The following is a 17933-nucleotide window of genomic DNA, read 5'->3' on the forward strand; positions in this document are numbered from 1 at the left end:
AATGAACAATGAGATCACTTGGACACAGGAAGGGGAACATCACACACCGGGGCATATCGTGGAGTCGGGGGAGGGGGGAGGGATAGCATTAGGAGATATACCTAATGTTAATAACGAGTTAATGGGTGCAGCACACTAACATGGCACATGGATACACATGTAATGAACCTGAACATTGTGCACGTGTACCCTAGAACTTAAAGTATAATAAAAAATAAATAAACAAATAAATAAATTTAAAAAAAAAAAAACGAATTCATGTCCTTTGTAGGGACATGGATGCAGCTAGAAACCATCATTCTCAGCAAACTATCACAAGAATAGAAAACCAAACACCACACGTTCTCACTCATAGGTGGGAACTGAACAATGAGAACACTTGGACACAGGAAGGGAAACATCACACACCGGGGCATATCGAGTGGTGCGGGGAGAGGGGAGGGATAGCATTAGGAGACATACCTAATGTACATGACGAGTTAATGGGTGCAGCACACCAACATGGCACATGTATAGCTATGTGACAAACTTGCACGTTGTGCGCATGTACCCTAGAACTTAAAGTATAACAAAAATTTTAAAAAGTTATACTCTCATGCACTTTTATTTGCATGATATTTTCGAAAGATTTTATAGGAACAACATTTAGACTTCAAACTCTTAGTTCAATGTAATCAATATGATCAATATTTTAAAAATGATTTGAATAAGGCAAACACCAAATTCACAGAGATATGAATAAATAAGTGAACGAATGACTCTTCCTTCTTGCCTGCCACATGAGCACCTTTTCCAACAGAAACCCACAACCCCCAAAAATAGAGAGTTAGAAGGTGTCTCTAACTATTTTTTATAATCTGTGGTTATACATATAATCAGTAAAATACATATTTCTTCAGAGCAAGCATAAAAATTGTAATTCCTTATAAATCTTTTTAGGTAAAGGCCTTTTCAGGCATCTTTAAAGTCGTGTTCATTGAGGGAAGATGAGTAAAGCATACAGAAAAACTCTCTGCACTATATTTTTGCAACTCTAGTGAGCCTGTATTTAAAAACAAAAAGTTATTTATAAAAGTGCTAACAATTTATTTTTAATCTCAAATAATTAATTAGTAAGTAAAATTGTATCCAACTCAAAGAACAGATCAAATACAGTCATATCAAAATAAGTTAATTAATTTTTCCAAGAAACTATAACACATCACAAATCATAATAACAAATATTCATCCCCAAAGCTCCGGGCTCCAAACTTCATTACAACAAATTTCACAAGTAGTATGTAAAAAGCCTAATAGCAATGATCACAGCTACTGCATTGGAGGAATTTCTCCAGAAGAAATACAGTGTTTTTTTGTTCTTGTTTTTGTTTTTGTTTGTTTGAGATGGAATCTCGCTCTGTCGCCCAGGCTGGAGTGCAGTGGTGTGACCACGGCTTACCGCAACCCCCGCCTACCAGGTTCAAACAATTCTTCCGCCTCAGCCTCCCAAGAAGCTGGGATTACAGGCGCCCGCCACCATGCCTGGGTAATTTTTATATTTTTAGTAGAGATGGAGTTTCGCCATGTTGGTCATACAGGCCTTGAACTCCTGACCTCAAACAATCCACCTGCCTCGGCCTCCCAAAGTGCTGGGATTACGGGCGTGAGCCACTGTGCCCAGCCAGAAATACAGTTTAAATAAAGTTGGATAAGATGATTTGGGATCTCTGGTCTGTTCACATTTTTTTTTTTTTTTTTTTTTTGAGACGGAGTCTTGCTCTGTTGCCCAGGCTGGAGTGCAGTGGTGCAATCTTGGCTCACTGCAGCCTCTGCCTCCCAGGTTCCAGCAATTCTCCTGCCTCAGCCTCCCAAGCAGCTGGGATTACAGGCACCAGCCACCACACCCGGCTAATTTTTGTATTTTTGGTAGAGATGGGGTTTCACCATGTTGGCCAGGCTGGTCTCGAACTCCTGATCTCAGGCGATCCGCCCTCCTCGGCCGCCCAAAGTGCTAGGATTACAGGTGTGAGCCACCGCACCTGGCCAGTACATATTTTTAAAATAGTAAGTATCCTTCCATTAAATAAGCATTTTCTGGCCACTATCAGGACCATGGGGAAGTATACCGTGTAGACAACATGAACACATATGAAACAATTAAAGGGCAGTGCAAAGCAGTAAGCAATAAAGTGATCAATTAAAGTGTGGAATTCACTGCCTAAGGTTTTGCCAATAAAAATATTTAAGTGTTTGAACTATATTTTATTCTGATGCTTTTGGAGTGGTGTTTTTATTTCATTTCTTAATATATTTTCCAGGGAAATTATCTGATCTAGTTTATCTAAATCTTTTGAGACATTTCCTATCCACCTTCTCCCATTCCCTGGCAAAGGAGCTCAACTTGTAAAAGTGCAAATGTGTGAGCTGCATGTTTCTGCTTAATCTGTTAATGCTCAGCCATTTTCCAAAGGCGATTGTAATCAGTACTCGAGCAAACTCCCTACCATGAGGCCCTACCTTCTGCTAACATCGTAAGTGCTCATCTCACATTCCTAAGGACAGAGTCTCCAGAGGTCAAAGGAATCGAAGGAATTTGTGAAGCAGTTCAACTGTGATGTCTCACTACAGCTGTGGTCACGCAATACACAAGGAGAGAGTTTCAGGAGTGCAGCCATCAACACTCAAGATCCCATGAAACTTTCAGCCTAACTGATGGTCCCACTGATTCCTCACTCAGAACAAAACATATTTCACCAAGTCTCACTTTCAGGACTTCATTCCTGATCCTTCTGGGGTAGAAGGTGCAAAAACCTGGTTTGTATTCGAGACATTAGGAATATTTCAATAAGGCCAACAGATTTCCATGCTGAAGAGCACAAAAAAATGGAAGAGCTAATCCCATTCCCTTGGGAGATCAGTTTAGCTACTTTAATTGTCATAATCCTATTTGTTAAACAAGTATCCTTCCCTAAATCCATAGTATACCCTTGTTTTTTAAATCCTGCGTGTCAAGTGAGAACCGAAAGGAGGAGCCTTGCTTCCAGTTTTAAATACAGCAATAACCAGGCACGCCTGGATGCATTTGTTTTTTAAAAAAGCCAGTTTAACTTCTCAAAGGAATGAAATCACTCAGAAGATGAGACTTTTCTGAAATTCACTATTTTTAAAACAGTAGTTTAACAGGGTTCACCATAACTACCCCTTGCATTTATTTCAATTTTCCATAGCATTATGTCTGCAACAGAAAACAAAAGCTGTTTACTATACCAGATGATTCTATTTTCCACTAAATCACCCTAAATTGGCCACATTTGCGTCAAGCACACATGAGGTATACTACCTAATATGTAAAAGTCCTTATAAAATGTACACTGACTTATGTTATTCTGAAGTAAAATGTTACATGCTCAGTATTCTGAGTACCACAGAACAGCTATACTTAAATGATGGCAACAAGCAACCAAGAACACCATAAGCTCTTAAAAAAAAAAAAAAAAAAAAAAAACCTCAAATACAGGAAAAAAGGCAAAGAACATCAGTCTTTGGGTAAGAAAATCTAACTAGATTTCTATGTAGAAATTCAAGTTTCTTCTGCTGCAAGCCTGATTTTTCAAAGGGATACCTACTATTATTTAAAGGAAGATCATGTAATTCCCCAAAATAAAAATCATACAAATTTTAATTCTATTTAATCTAAAAATAAAAAATGCCTCTAAACTACTTTTTGAATAGAGTCACAACATCAAGTCAACAGCTGAAAATCAGACCTATTAAAGGGTTAAGAATTGTTGCTTTACAACAAATGTGTATAAGGTGTATGCTGTTTGCTTTCACATTGTAATCAACATATCTGTGAAACACTTTGTTCATATTAAGCTGAAAAGGGACTATAAAAGCTCCAGTTTTCAGCTATTGTTCATCCTTAAATGTTCAATTTTACACAAAACATGGCTTCCAAAGTATTAGCACTGGAGAACCCACTGTAATAATTTAAATCTGGAAATTTGTGGCCATTCTAATTATAGAAGCTAAAAATATTCAGTGTGTAAGCTTTGGGGATCACTCATGGAGTGAAGAGCAGTGTAATCATTTTCAAGGGTTCTCCAAATCGTGTGCGTTACTTGGGGGCATAAATTTAATACGAACTATACAGTGAAATGGGTGATCTCAAGCTGCTGGCTATTAGACTCAATTTTTCAATATGATGCTTGATGAACCTTGGTTCCAACTCAGTTTTAGCAATAAAAAGTAAAAGTTCTAGAGAAAAAAATATATATAAAGCACAGCTTGAGTCACTCAGAGTAACAGTTTAAGAAAAATGCTTAAATGTATTGTTCATTCATTCAGCCAACAAATATTCATTAATATGCCAGGAACTGTTCTCAGTGCTGGCACAATTCAACTCAAGAATAAGGAATGTTGAAGAATACAATAACAATAATAAAAACTAACATGTTTGGCCATTTACACTGCTGAACAAGATTTCATAAAGATCACTTTATCTGTTCCTCGTAACTCCTCTGTGAATGAGGTTTTATAATTATTTTAATAAGGGAAAAAGACACAGATGATTTTTTAATTCTCAAAATCAAATATAAGTAAGAGAGCTGGATGTTCAACTCATACCTTCCAAATACAAATCTCCATCGGTCATTGGGCAACACAAAATTACAAGATGCTCTGCTTTTACGTAAAGCATTGAGGAGAAGTTCTGCATGTTTCTGAGTGTTGTATTAAAGTTATTTAATATTGTTTTGGTTTGGGTTTTTTGTTTTTTAGGGATAAAGTTTCAAAGATTCAGACTATCATCTTTACAAGTTCAAAATGTTTGTAATCTCTTTATCCCATGAATTTACTTATTAGATGGAAGCATTGGTGAATGAGTTTGCCTGGTTAGCTGAGTCTTCTAAACAAATAAAAGAAGTTAACTCCCCAAGTATTAAAATCATCCTTACTTGGGAAAAGATACTGGATAAAAACTTCATGAGCAAAAAACATGAAAGAGTACTTTACAAAAAAAGTGTAGACAATAATCATATGAAAAGACAGACAAGGTACTCTGAGAAATGCAAATTAAAACTACAATGTGATACAACTATACATCCAATAGAATGGCTTTAAAAAAAGACATACAAAGCCCCTTTTGTAAGGATGTGGCATAGACAATACTCTCACACAATGCTGGTAGAAATGTGAATTAGTACCAATTCTAAAGGAAGGTACTATCTACTAAAACAGTCCCATCAATTAAACTGGCAAAACACACAACTGAAATTCCCACATGTTCACCAAGACATACACAAGAATGGTCATAGCAGCACGATTCATAATAGCCAAAAGCTGGAAACAACCCAAATAAAATGAGTAAATCAAGAGCAAAATGGATAAATATACTGTGGTGTTCTTATAAAGTAGAACATTATGTAGCAATGAGAATAAACTGATGCCTCACACAAAACAAGAATGAATCTCACAACATAATGTGAAGCAAAAGAAGCCACGCACAAGAATACATACCACGTAATTCACTCACAGAAAGTTCAACGATAGGTGAAAGTAACCTACTGTCTCAGAAATCAGGAGAGCGGTTACCTTGGGGGGAAGTAATGACTTGAAGAGGGAGTTAGAGGAGGCTTCTGGATGCCAGCAATGGTCTATATTGTGGTCTTGGCACTGGTTACATGGATGTGTTCACTTAGGTAAATTGCTGAGCTGTCTACTGATGGTATGATGACATACAATTTTCTGACCAATGTATTTCAATAAGACTTAACAGAAGGAAGAGGGGAAGAGAAAAGAAGGAAGAAAAGAGAAAGTGAGGGAGGGAGAAGGGGGTGTAATGAATGAGGCTATCAGAGTCCACATCTAAATAGCCCTCAACCACTGTGCTTGCTTTAGTTCTTACCTCTGTCTCCCTCTTCCTTTACTACCACGCTGTTTTCAGGTACTTTTCAATGTTTTCCATGTATTTGCCAATGAAGCCCATTTTAGTCTTCTACTTTGTAGTTTACTGTTTGCTATGGGATTAGAAATTTTATAATCAATCATAGAACAGTATGTGTATTAAAAGTAAACTGACTCTGAGGGATGTCCTAGGAATAAAGTGAATTCTTTATAATGTATTTCTTTTTTTACCCTCTATTTTGCCTGCTCAGAGGCTTTTTTTTTTTTTTTGCTGGGGAACATGCCAAATGTAGGAGTTTCAAATAGATGAAGTTGTTACTAGATCTTATCAGTGAATATTAGATCTCCAGGCCAAAGCTAGAATTAACTAACATAGAAGTCCATATCCCACAAGCTTATTTACTTGAAAATAGTTTTAAGAATAATATTAACCAGTGAATATACTTTAAAAAAATCACCAAAATCTCCTTAAATAAGAAGGTATCTTCAAAATATTAAAAGTAGATTTTTCTAGTTGTGTCACTCATAGACTATTACAGCAGTGTTAAACATAACATACTCCTTTCTCATTTTGTATTTTTATTCATACTGATTTCTTTAATCCCCCAAAAAAGCATACTAGGAGTATTATTTAAAATTTTCTTAAGGTTTCTAATACAGAAATTCGAGTTAAATTCAAGTCAAGGAGTAAACCTTTTCCACACAATTATGCACAAAGTAAAAATACAAAACTCCAAAATATCAGTTGGTGGTTATTTATTTCCTTTAATATCCTAATTTCACTTAATTTTTTTCTGTGTTCATTCTACATGAAAAACAAAACTTAGCTCTCAAGATGGTAGCTAAAACTGGCACACCCAAACTGAAAATTCTTCTCTCATGAAACACTCCCTGGATTGCAGAACCTGAAATAAAGTTGCGGCAAGTGGGCACTGCTACTGAGCGGAATTACCAACAGAAAATGGAAACCGTCACTTTAAAACAGCATAAACTTTTATCTGCTTTAGTATCTTCTGCTGTGACTAAAAGGACATTCACCCATTCACTGACAGTGATTCGACAAACATGTATCACCAGTCAAAAGATAAAATATTCATTTCTACCTCCACCAATAATTTGCAGCTAAGTTTAAGAAAAGCATAGGGTTCTCTGACATAGTTTCCTCTTATTCTCAATAAGCATAACAATCCCTTACATTTACTTAGTTTTCAGGAAAGAAGAACAAGATGATGTTTTGGTTTACCCAAACAACTACAGAGTCACATAGTTTCAACATTACTGTTTCTACCACTATCTTTTTCCAATACAGAGGCTCCTAAACTTACGGTGGGTTATGTCCTGATAAGCCCATCATAAATTGAAAATATTGCAAGTCAAAAATGTGTCTAATACACCTAACCTACCAAATATCATAGCTTAGCCTAATCTACCTTAAATGTGCTCAGAATATTTACATTCGTCTACTAGGCAAAATCATCTAACACAAAGCCTAACCTATTTTACAAATAAACTATTGGATATCTCATGTAATTTATTGAATACTGTATTGAAAGTGAAAAACAGAAAGTTGTTATCAGTACTCGAAGTATAGACCCTACTGAATGTGAATGCTTTCACACCATTGTAATTCTGAAAAATTTTAACTCAAACATAGTAAGTCTGGAACTGTCTATATTCAGCCTATATTCAGCATCAAGTAAGACATTATCATTAAGGAATAAAATTATTGGCATCATTAGGAAGATTGGAAGAAAAAGTTTTCTCTCTCTTTTGCCACAGCAAGTAAATAAAGCCATTAGCATTTATACACTTGTTCATTTTTTAGAGACAGGATCTCCTTATGTTGCCCAGGTTGAGGTGCAGTAGCTATTCACAGGCACAATTTTATAGCAATTTTATAGGCACAATTTTATAGCACATGACAGCCTCGAACTCCCATGCTTAAGTGATCCTCCCAACTCAGCCTCCAGAGTATCTGGGACCACTGCACCTGGCTCTCATTGTATTTTCAATGTCTTGTTAGAAATTTCATTGCACTGCTGAGACTACCAAATGCAATAAAAGCCATTGCCACAGAAGTATTATGAAAGTGGCCGGGTGTAGTGGTTCACGCCTGTAATCCCAGCACTTTGGGAGGCCGAGGCGGGCAGATCACAAGGTCAGGAGATTGAGACCATCCTGGCTAACACGGTGAAACCCCGTCTCTACTAAAAATACAAAAAATTAGCCGGGCGTGGTGGTGCGTGCCTGTAGTCCCAGCTACTCGGAGGCTGAGGCAGGAGAATGGTGTGAACCCAGGAGGCAGAGCTTGCAGTTAGCTGAGATCGCACCACTGCACTCCAGCCTGGGCGACAGAGCGAGACTCCGTTTCAAAAAACTAAATAAATAAAAATAAAAATGAAAGTAGTTGCCGGGCGCGGTGGCTCACGCCTGTAATCCCAGCACTTTGGGAGGCCAAGGCGGGCGGATCACAAGGTCAGGAGATCGAGACCACGGTGAAACCCCGTCTCTACTAAAAATACAAAAAATTAGCCGGGCGCGGTTGTGGGCGCCTGTAGTCCCAGCTACTCGGGAGGCTGAGGCAGGAGAATGGCGTGAACCCGGGAGGCGGAGCTTGCAGTGAGCCGAGATCGCGCCACTGCACTCCAGCCTGGGCGACAGAGCGAGACTCCGTTTCAAAAAAAAAAAAAAAAGAAAGAAAGTAGTTAATATGGCTTTTGACAAAATTAAATCAGCCTCTACAAATGTGTGTGTGTGTGTGTGTGTGTGTGTGTGTGTGTGTGTGTGTGTGTGTAAACATATATTAGGCAGAACTGAGTAAAGGGGAATCTATCCCTATTGCTGGAAAAATAACCAAAGGTATGCACTACTGAGGATAAAAAGATCATCTTCATGTCAATAGAACAGAAGCATATTTTCCATTTTTGTGACCCAAATGTATCAACAGGTTAAATATTGGGAGAAAGGCAAAATGTATTTGGAATACAACTTAGCTGACCTTAAAACTTTATCCTCCTTTTCTCTAAGATTCCTACATTATGTAAAAGTAGTAAGATCCAGTTTTGTAGTCTTACTAGCTTCCTGGATGTTCTTTATCCATTTTGCTAAATGACTCCCTAAAAATACATAAATTTCATAAATCACAGGTTGTCCTTGGAAACAGCATCAACTGAGATCCATGTTCTGCTTATAGCTTCCTTTGTCCCATCAAATCATGCATTCTGATTCCTTCCATTTAGCAATCAAGAAAAAACTGCTTAGAAATTTTAATCATCATTAGATTTTCCTCTTCTCAGTTTGTTCTTTCCACTCCCAATCTTATCTACCAACTCCAGTCTTAGATTTCATTCATATTATTTTAAATAAACACAAAGAAACTCCAAGAAACAAATATGTATCTCGCCACACTTAGGTCCAGCAGAGTATCTCAGGACTCTTCTCCCCTAACAATAGCAGTCCTCATGGTCTACAGCACTCTCAGAGGCAGGCAAGGAATCCTGTTTATTTACATGATTCACCAGCTAGTGTGCATTTCTTTAAGTGTTGTCTTTTCCTTTAAGATGTAAGCTACGGCCAGATATCACTTTTGTTATCAGAACAAGGGATCAGAACCTCAAAACTGTACCTGCCAGCACTCAGCGAAAAATGAGATTACCATCAGGGCCTACTGGAAGTTGTCCCAAAGGTTACCCGATTTCTATCGCATTATTCCTCTAAATGTGATTGCCTTTATTTCTTTCACACAACATTTTTGTAAATCCAAAATGTCTCTTAATCATTTAAGAGACTGAAATCATAGCACTAACATTCAAACATCTAAAATTATTTAATATTGACTATATGAACTAAAAGAAATACATTAATCTAAACTGAGAGTACATTCTGCCAGTCTCATTGGGTAAGGTGTCTAATGTATGTTTGTAAGTCTCTAGAAATGACCCCAAAAGAGCAAATGTCACCAAAACCCTCATTCTGAAGAACAGTTAAATCCAAAATGTTGGGGGTTTCTTAGTTTTCAGTTCTTTTAAGCATGGCTGGGACTATCAAAATATCCCATCTTGTCCTTGTCACCCCCACTCCTACAAATGCTCTCTGCCTCAACAGCTCATAATGCAGTGGCACTGCTTTCATGTCTCCATCTACATACATGAGAGTTTCTGTGTCATCTTACTTGAGAGTGTGGGATACAGTTAAAACAAATCATTCAATTTCAAGATCTACCACAAAGACCAGAATCCTATCAGTACTTTTAACTTTAAAATGAAAGTAAAAGTTTTTTCTCAGCTATAAAAGCTATAGAAAAATAAACAGGCACACTTCCTTTGAATGAAGTTATACTAATATTTTCAGTCTAAGTACTAAAATGACCATATAAATTATTTACATGCTAATATGATAGACACAAGAAAGACAGTTGTAGTCAGAAACATTTACAAAAGACATTACATTGGCTATAAAAAGGTACTGAATATTGTTCTAAAGCCATTGACGAATCTACTCAAATCACAATGAAAAAAAAAAAGGCCCAAATGAGCAATGTACACTTTAATTAATTTAATTCAGGTAATATTACAACTCCAAGTCCCAAGATACAAGAAAAAAGAGAACTACAGTACAATACAGTGTCTCTTAGGAAAGGAACTGTTCCAGGATTTGAGACAATGAGCGTTTAGTACAGCCCAGTGTTCTTGATTTCTCATTAGGAGCAACTTTCCAGGGCACTGAAGCGAACTAGGAAAAGAAATGGGGAGGGTAAGCCAAAGGGGTCGCTGCTCTTCAGTGTCAAGTTGGAAAGAGCTTGCTGCGATCAATTATGCTGAGAAGGTAGGGCCTTGAGAGGGAAGGAAGGGTAGAAAAAACAGTTTTACAGGGCGCTGAAAAAAGTGACAGGACAGAGGTAGAACTGCTTCCTTCTCCATCTTTCACGTCAATTCAAGTTTTTCTTTTTGTTCTGTAAGAACTTTTGTCTTTATGGTGCTTGCTGCGGTTTGCTGATGTAGTTCCCAACTCCTGCCTTCCTTTGGTGACTTATTAACGGACTGGCAACGGCTGAGTAAAATGCACTTAAGAAAAAAGAAATCACCTCTCCTTGCCAAGACGCACATGCTGCCCAGTACCTGAGGAAGAGCTCCGCTGTCGCTGGCCAAAAGAAATTCCAGTTTAACCTCTGCCTCTCCTATCCAAATCCATTGCAAATAAATGTGTGTGTGCCACTTGCAGAGAATCTGCCTGACTCACCCCCCGCCTTTGGCGTGCCAGGGAGAGATGTAAATGCTCCGTCCTGGAGCGGGCAGTGAAGTGGGGGCCGCGGCCTCGGTAGCACTGAGAGTCCCCAAATCTCCCCCTGTGATGGGTTTGGGGATGTGTTCCTCTCAAGCAGGTGCCCGGTCACAGGGCGACCACCCAGGCTCCCAGCAACACACGTGTCACTGAGCCCGAGCCCAGCCCGCCGCAGACACTGGCCCCGCAGTCCTCGTAAAGACGCCCAGTAGCGCGCAGGGGACTTAGCAGTGAGGGAGAAGCAGGACCACCCAAACTTTTCCTCTAAACCCTAAAAAGGAAAAAAAAAAAAGTACTTTTCCGCGGAAGCAGCCTCCACACACCGCCCGCGCCCAGCTCAGGGGATGCCCGGCCCGCAATTGACCTCTCTCTCCCTCCCAGGAGCGCGCTGAGGCCGCCTGCGCGCCCCACTGGATCGGCCCCCGGGCTCGCGCCCGCCCCCGCCGTGTAGCGAGGGACCCCATCGACCCTTCCGGCAGCTGCCGGGGCCAGGCGCTCACCTCCTGGGGTCCGGCTTCCGTCGCTCCTCCAGTTTGGCGGCGGAGTGTGGGGCTGCAGCGGCCACTGCCGCCGCCGCCGCCGCCGTCGCCTTCGCTGCCACCGCGGCCGCCGCCGCCACCGAAGCGCTGCCCGGCGCGCCGCCGGGGTTGGAGGCTGGGGGGCCGCGGAATCCCTGGAGGCGCGAGCCCGGGACGCGGCGGGGCCGAGCCGCGGGAAGTTGTCTGCGCGGGGCGCGGAGCTAGCCGGGCGCCAGTCACCCGCGCCCAAGTAGTCACAACTTTGCCGCCTGGGTGGGTGCGCGCTCCGGAGAGAGGCGAGTGCGGGAGAGCGGGGCAAAGGGGCTGGGGCGGGAGGGTCTTCGGAACAGGCAGGACTGGAACCTGAAGGGCCCGCGAGGGAGAAAGGTGGCGCAGGGGGGATGTCTACACAGCCCGCGTGCTGCTCGGCGAGCGAGTGTGTAAGAGCGCGGGCGTCTACTCTAGTTTGCCTCCTGCAGCTCCTGCATATTTATGGGGATCTCTGATGTTCCTGCCAGTAACTAACGCTGCAGCAGTGGAGCCCAGCCCGGGCGCCCCTCGGGAGCAAGCCAGGGTGCGGGGGCTCAAGGAAGGCGGCCGCGGCGGAGGCTGTGCCGCGAGCGCGAGCCTGCGATCCATATTTAAAGCCGTAAGTGGCCTCGGCCGGCCCCCTGCCCTGCCCTCGCTCGCGCCCGCCCGCCCGCCCGGCCCCCACCGCTCCGGGCCGCCGCTCGGCGTCAGCCGCCCGGGCATCCGCGGCGGGGAGGGGCCTCGAGCCGCGCCGCCTCCGCCAGGGGCTTGAGCTCTGCGCTCAGCGCCCGCCCGGAGCTGGCTGAGGACCCGGCTCCGGACCAGCCGCTCTTGCCTCCCGGGTTCCTTCTTTCTCACGCCCTGGGCTGGGTCCTAGGTCCAGCTTTTTGTCCTACTCAGAAGAATTCCCCGTGGGGAGAGCCTGTGCTTCCATGCAGACCTAAAATTGCATGCGTTTCCTAGCTCAGATCACTCTTGACTCTACTTTATAAAACTTGGGGCGTATAGAGTGCTGCCGTAACACAGTATTAAGTCATTGTTCACCTTTAACAAAAGATATCTGAAGATAATGTGGTTGTCAACTGTGTCCTTCACTTATGTCACTGATGCCTTTCTGTCCTCCTTGGGAGTTAAGAAAACAGCCTTAGCAAAGTGATTATTTGTATTTATTCTGTTCCTAAGTCTAATTAATGAGGTTCAAGTACTGTTTGCCAAGCAAGTAATATATCAATGACCCAGCACCATTGCCATCGGTAAACCATTGAATCATAAGTAAACCATTAAGCTATGAACAGACTGTCAGCACAGACACACCATATATTGTTCTGGGTACTGCTAGAGAGTAGTCACTTAATGGATTTCAACTACATGGTATATCATACAAGTGTATATCATTTTCCAGTAATACATATTTGTAATGTATATGTGGACATCACTGACCAAACTGTTTTCAACAGTAGCCACCAAAACGCATAAAGCCCAAGAGAAATAATTTCACATACCAACTGCTCCTGGTTCCCAGTCTTTCTTCAATACAAAGCTATAGCTAATAGGACCTCCAAGGGGAAAAAAAAAATAAGGGTAGGGAGGAAATAATTTGAGGACAGAGGCTTTTCTTTCTAGTATTCAAAACTGGAAGAGATCCAGAGATCCATGGTGCCTCACCAGTGCTTGGAAAGCAGGTATGGAGCTTGTGTCTTTTAAATAGCTTGTACCTTTAAAATCCTTAGTTAATGCTCAGAAGGCACAAGGAACCACCCCAGTCAGTCTGATGTATGAAATGAAAATGTACTGTCATGTGTCTCTTGTCACATCTGGCTCACATACATGTTCACACATTCTACATAACCCACTGCAGTGATATTCATCAGAGTATCACTGGGAATTTTTAATGGGAAACTCAAAACCAAAGGTAAAACAAAAATTTAGCTTTAAAGTTTTCACCTAAATGATTATATTCTGTTTCTAGACGAATGTTAAAATTAACTTTCACTCCCTGAGCAGGCAGTGAGCAAGAATCAGCAACCACAAAGTAAGCTAACAGGCAAAGGGAAGTCACTTTTGTATTAAAAATTTGCCACTGCTGTTCAGCAGTTTTTCACACTGTGGATCATGTATTTCAACATAGCTGGCAATTTCTCATTATAATGGTGAAGCAGCCATGAACAGTCAGTGTTGGTGAATAAGAAGGAAAAAGTCCAAGAAACACATTTTTCAAGCATTCTGCTGCAAAATATATCAAACTTTCCTTCACGTAAGTTGAATAGGTAACTCCTGAAGGCATTTCAGTACAAAGATTGGCAAGAATTTACCCTGAAAGGAGCATGAAGTTGGTGTGTGGGGTGGGAGGCAGGGAGACAAATTTGGTGTGTGTCTTAAATTAATGAGAAAAAGAGTTGTCTTTGGCAAAGGGTTGACAATCTCTGTTATCATTTTCATTACTTGATGTTTGCTGTCCCACAAATAAAAGAGCGTGTTCTATTTCCTTTCCTATTGATTAGTGTCCAGTAGTTGAGATATATGTGTGTTTTCCTTTGAAAGGTCATTGATTAATTTTTCTTATAAACTCTGCATGTGATCACTTTCGATTGCTTTTCTGGGTGATAACAATGAATCCTGAGATTTTTGTTCACCTCTCCTAAAACATATGCTATGTCTCCTGATTCTCATAAGCCCAAAGAAAGATTTATTAGTTCTTTTTGTCTTGGGGTTCACACGGTTTGGTGACAAGAAGAATGAGCAGAAAAACTGATGGAATTAGAAAAAATGGTGTAAGTAAGCTTTACTGATAATGATTTGTTTACTTTTTAATCAATAACTCTCTGTACTAAATGACTTCTTAGAATACCCGCCCAGTGCTTAGCTTATTAATCAAGTTTCTTTCATATCATCCAAGGTCCTAATAGGCATCTAAAGAAAATAGAAAGAAGGACCTTTGTTTCGATGACAAGCACCATCTAGTGGCAGCAGGTGATGATGACATAATGTCTAACAAAAATGAAGATGAAAGTTTTTGAATAGGTAGTCCAGGCATTCCTGGTGGCATATAGGCATGACATTCTTTGATTCTGAAACAAGAAGTTGTATGTAGTAGAACAATGCAATTGATCGGCCCTGTGTTGACTGTTGAAAGTAAGGTGCAGATGTGACCTGCAGATAGGATTATTAGCATAGAATTTTCTCAGTATTTGTGTGACTGAATAGGTCCGTAAAGACTCTGTATTTAAGTTTCCTCATTACATAAAATAGGAAGAGTGATGGCTTGTCACCAGATGTTATCTGTAAAGCACTGTGTTCAACAAAGGGCAGAATCCTTAAATTAACTATTATAGTTGGATTTTTTCACTATTAGGAAGAAAAAGTGAAAAACATAGTTGGATGTTTCTCCTGGAGTTAAACAAAATTATAACATTCATACGCATTTCATATTGTGGCCTAAATAGAAAGGTGGTAGGAGATAACGTTATAGCTTGTTACTACAAATGTCAAAGACTGATCAGAGATGTTTGTCAATATCAAGTCATTTTATAATAGGTGGCTGTTTGGTGAAAGTCTGACCAACATTTTGCTACACAAATAGAGATTTTCTTTGTGCTGATATTTGTTTGGACTTGTAGTTGTTTGCAACAGAATGATCATTTAAAGTTGCCACTCTATATCAATTTAGTTAACCACTTCATGGTGTAAGAGTAAGAAATGAGAAAAAGCACTTTTTTCCTTCTCATTCTAAAACCAATCTAGGATGAAAAGATAGATAGATAGATAGATAGATAGATAGATAGATAGATAGATAGATAGATAGGGATCGATAGATAACAGATAGATAACCAAAGGCCTCATTTTTGTTTCACTTACATTCCACGAGTATTCATATTCAGTCTGGCAAATTCTTGAATAAATTCACCTAACCTAGATTTATAATTAACATTCTCTCCTCAAATCCCAGGTTTAAAAATACCTGTAGCCCCTTTATATGAGAAGAGAATGAAGGTGAACACAGTTTTTGGAAGCTGTCAGCACAGCATGAGCTGGGGAAAATAATTTTATTTGGTTAAACATGTGTCCCAAGTTGCTTCACAGCTTTAGCAACTGAGCTCTCAACCGTATCCAACTGTCATTTTTAAAACACATGCCTAAAGTCAAATACCAGAAGAGGTTCTAACTTCTGAAAACAGGAACTTATCTCAGTTAATGTCAAGGAAAGCAAGCTATTCAATCTGAGTCTCAGTTCCCACGGCATTAAAATCAAGGAGCTTAAGATAATACCCCAAAGTTCAACAATTCCAATAGGATACCAGAATGATTTCCTCTAATAAAATTGAACAATATGTAATAGAGAAATACGCAAATCTTTCAGAAATGGTATCAACATATTTATTATGAAAGCTCTGTTTAATAACCTTAGGCCAATGTTTCAGCCCCTTCCTCCTACAGGAATTCTCCCATAGATCAGCATAACACAGGACACAGGCCTCTCCGTTTGGAAGGAGAAGGAAAACTTAAAATGAGCTACTAAGCCACTAAAACCCAGGCCCCTGATTTAAAAGATTGGTCTGGTTTTAGGTACGATGGTAGAGAATTATGTTAGACTTCCATACCAGAGCAGGCTCTTGGGGCCCTTGGACTCTGATAACGTGAGTGTGAGTGTGTGTTTATGTGCGTGTGTGTGTGTGTGTGAAATGTACATGTGCGTGATCAGACCAGCCACTTCCCAGACACAGAAAGGTGCTTTTTCCTTTGTATCCCACTGGCTTCCCGCCTCCTTGGGAAATGAATGGGGCTACATGGCAGGCCACTTAAAAGCTGCTCCTCCTTTTTGGCCTATGGACTAAGTCATGTGGATTCAGCTGTTCCATTGCTTGGAGACAGGTTTCCCCATGGACTAACCGACCACCAGATCCAACTGGGCTATAACCATTCACATCCCACTGGTCTGCTCTTCAGACCAGGCCTGTCTTGGAGACCACAGCACCTCAGTCTCTCTGCAAGTAGCAAAACAGTTGATGTTGCTAGTACTCATCTACCAGACTCATGTCTTCACGGAAAACACTGCAAATCAAAATCTGAATATTAAAAGTTGGCTCCCTTTTCCCCTCTGCTTAGGGAAAGAGCACTCTGGGCAAATGTGCCTTCATGGCTTTTCAATTTCCCAGTACCAACCAAAGACGCTCAGTTCTACACAGAATATGGGGAATGCTTGAGTCATCCATTCAGTCAACCAGCATTTATTAAGAACCTACTTATTTTGTGTCAAGAATCTTCTGGGTGATGGATTCCTAGAAAAAGAAAAGTTCCTGCTTCATGGAACTTACAAGTAAACAAATAAGTGGACAAAATAATGTCTATTATCTTGGAATGCTAAATGCAATGAAGCGATAAATGCTATGAAGAGGGTGACCAACTATCCCAGGTTACATTGCCAATTTACCCCAGTTATCCTTCTGTCATTACAGCACTCCCTTTCACCTCAAAAGGAAGACATAGTGAGAAATTGTAGAATCCCCTTAGCCCTAGAAGAAATAAAGCATAGAGATGTGATGCAGTTGACAAGGTAAGGGAGAGCTGCTTTCAAGTGGGGGGGTTAAGGAAGGCCTTTCTGTGATAGGAATGTTTAAGGAGAGATCTGAATCGACAAGACATAAATATGAAAAATTTTAAAGGCAATTTGACAGTACAAATGGCATCTGGCATGGTGCCTTACACATAGTAGGAACTCAGTAATTACAGAATGATTGATGGCATTCCTTCTTTTTTGGAACATTAAAAATAGAGAAGCTTACTTACCCAGAATATATTTCTATTAAGACAGATTTCAGGCTTCACAAATTACTTATGACATCATTCTTCTTACACAATAACATTGGGACTATATCTGTGTATTTATTTGCATGTGCATAAAGCATCTCTTGAAGGATACATCAGCAATTAAAAGCACTATTTGCTTCCAGGAAGGGGAACTAGAGCAGGCATAGGGAGGAAGACTTTTCACCGAATCATTCATACTTTTTAAAAATTTAGCTGTGCCCATAGATTGCTTATTTTTAAATGAAATTTGGATTTAAAATATATAAATAATTCCATTTATCTGCCTATAATTTTCCATATGAATAAGTATATAATTTAAACAGAATCCTACCTGATAGATTAATACGTTTACAAACTATGACACAGTGGCTACTGAGACACCAGTGACAAGACTAAAATGTCTAACCCCTTTCATAG

At 40.3% G+C, this 17933-nt stretch overlaps 1 protein-coding gene across 4 annotated transcripts in view; it reads right to left on the reverse strand.

Annotated features, from left to right (window-relative positions):
- SLC4A4 (solute carrier family 4 member 4) overlaps positions 1–17933 on the reverse strand; it is a 493252-nt gene that overhangs the window by 379531 nt on the left and 95788 nt on the right. For 3 of the 4 annotated variants that reach the window (XM_074039893.1, XM_065545105.2, XM_065545107.2), the window contains exon 1: positions 11664–12297. The exons of the other annotated variant lie outside the window; for it this stretch is intronic. The gene's annotated coding sequence lies outside the window, so the exon portion shown is untranslated. Of the gene's footprint in view, positions 1–11663; positions 12298–17933 lie in introns of those variants that run through there. 4 annotated transcript variants of the gene reach the window in all.

The sequence above is a fragment of the Macaca fascicularis genome, chromosome 5 (assembly GCF_037993035.2).
Source record: "Macaca fascicularis isolate 582-1 chromosome 5, T2T-MFA8v1.1".
Classification (NCBI taxonomy): domain Eukaryota; kingdom Metazoa; phylum Chordata; class Mammalia; order Primates; family Cercopithecidae; genus Macaca; species Macaca fascicularis.